Raw genomic sequence first — 210 nt, forward strand, 5'->3', positions numbered from 1 at the left:
ATTTGCTTCCTCTGGCCATGGGGCACTGTCCAAGAGAAGAAATGGTAGTAGCAGGTTAGAAGAGCAAAACCTGACGCATTTCTCACAAACCCCCCAAAATGCCTCTCCTGGTACAGGAAGAGCTTTGGCAGGTCCCTCCCAAGAGCTGTGGCTGGTACTGGCTGAGGGTGCCCCTGGGTGCAGGGGGCTCTGCTGGGGGCTCTGCAGGAC

The sequence above is a fragment of the Buceros rhinoceros genome, unplaced genomic scaffold (assembly GCF_000710305.1).
Source record: "Buceros rhinoceros silvestris isolate BGI_N320 unplaced genomic scaffold, ASM71030v1 scaffold21203, whole genome shotgun sequence".
Lineage (NCBI taxonomy): Eukaryota > Metazoa > Chordata > Aves > Bucerotiformes > Bucerotidae > Buceros > Buceros rhinoceros.